This window comes from Olea europaea, chromosome 18 (genome assembly GCF_002742605.1).
Source record: "Olea europaea var. sylvestris chromosome 18, O_europaea_v1, whole genome shotgun sequence".
Classification (NCBI taxonomy): domain Eukaryota; kingdom Viridiplantae; phylum Streptophyta; class Magnoliopsida; order Lamiales; family Oleaceae; genus Olea; species Olea europaea.
This window is the reverse complement of record NC_036254.1, coordinates 13478684-13480310: the sequence shown is the minus strand read 5'-3', so window position 1 is coordinate 13480310 and position 1627 is coordinate 13478684. Positions and strand designations below refer to the sequence as shown.

Here is a 1627-nt window from a genome sequence, read left to right as displayed (position 1 = left end):
AGCTAATATTTGAATGAAAATGAGAAAACATGTACCTTTCCGCAAGCATATTAGATCCCTCTTCATACAATTCCTCCACAACTCCAACAACGGTTGGTTTATAAGTTTCTTTAGTAGAACATTGAGACCGCTTTCGAAAGATAAGCAGTGGGTTGAGCAAATTTTGTTTCTTTCTAGGTGTTTGGGGCAAAATTAGATGGTCGCGATGAATAATATCAACAACCAAGTGAGTTGTGTCATCCTTCAAACCCCATTACCTCAGTGCTTCAATTACCATAATGTTGTAAGGGCAAGACCTAAAAGAACAATTTGCACAATTAAATATTTATTAGTATGCATACCTTACCATCCACCTTTGCAGCAAGTTCTGCAAGTAAAACTGAATAAGACTGGGTAATATTACAGATGATAAAGCATTCCATATATCGTCAGAAGCAGTTTTAAGTCTTCCCCAAGCATTGAAAGTTAACATCAAACAGCAAGCTAAGAACTTGAAATATTTTAATATGACAATTTGCAATGTTAATTTTCTTTTAGGCTAATAGATTAATAATCTTCACTTGCTTAACATGAGGTACTTGGACGATGAACTCCCCAACATCTGTGTCTTCTATTGACTTTGAAACCAATTTTGTGTATCAACAACTGATCTCTGGATGCCGAAGACCTACTTAAAAATCGGAGAAGTTAGATTAGCACAAAATTTTATTGCGAAACAGGACCAAATCCATATAGCCTACTTAAAAATGAGAGAAGTCAGCATAGATAAGTGACGATTTCCAAAAAGAATACTTGGCATGATACGTGTATGACAACAAGATATTTGCCTCTTTATTAATAACTGACTGCTGTGAATAGCTTAGCCAAGTGTAAAATTGATGGCATTTGAGCTCCAAAGTTTCTCAATACCTGATGTGTCCCTCCCCCACTACACCGGCTATCCATTGCATAAAAAATTTTGGAAATAAAAGTAATTAATGTATAGAGCATGTACCTTCTTCACCCATACGCAAGAACTGCAGAGAATTTTCAGTTTTCATGTCCTCGTGCCACTCAAGAAAGCCCTGCCCGTGCCAATGTAATTTGCATTTTCATAAAACTTATCCATTTATCAGTTATTTTCCGAGCAAAAATGTCATCATCCGAGAGCCCTGCCCGTGCCAATTCATCCTGCGGCAGGTAGATCCTTCCTCTTCTTGCACTGTGTTCGTGTGAAACCCGCAAGCGTACGGGATCGTTAACACGTAATAGATTTAGTGAGTTAGAGTATCGTCCAGGAATAAAATTTAATCGAGTGTACTAGTCCTTAATTAGATTCAAAACGAGCAAATTAAAAGTGATTTTTTTAAATTTTTAATTATTCTAATTTAATCTACGAAAACGTATAAAATGTGAATTTAAAATGTATATAGGAAGAGTGTATTGGATTACGAATCCACCTATTATTATCTATTCTAATTCTTAACTACGTAGCTAATTTTGTTCTTGTATTCTTGATAATCGATAATTCTATTGTAATTAATTTTCTTTTTCAAAACAAATTAAATCTATCCTATTCACGACCCGATCCTATTCCTAGTCAGAATTCATATGAATAAAACATATTCAATTTCACAATTATCTCAAA

At 34.7% G+C, this 1627-nt stretch overlaps 1 long non-coding RNA gene across 1 annotated transcript; it reads right to left on the bottom strand.

Annotated features, from left to right (window-relative positions):
- Nucleotides 1-308: 308 nt before the first annotated feature.
- Nucleotides 309-1264, bottom strand: LOC111367527. Its single transcript, XR_002697836.1, has 2 exons — nucleotides 995-1264; nucleotides 309-667 (listed from the first exon to the last, which is right to left on the bottom strand). It is a non-coding gene; the product is annotated as an uncharacterized LOC111367527 (long non-coding RNA).
- Between the last annotated feature and the right edge of the window lie 363 nt (nucleotides 1265-1627).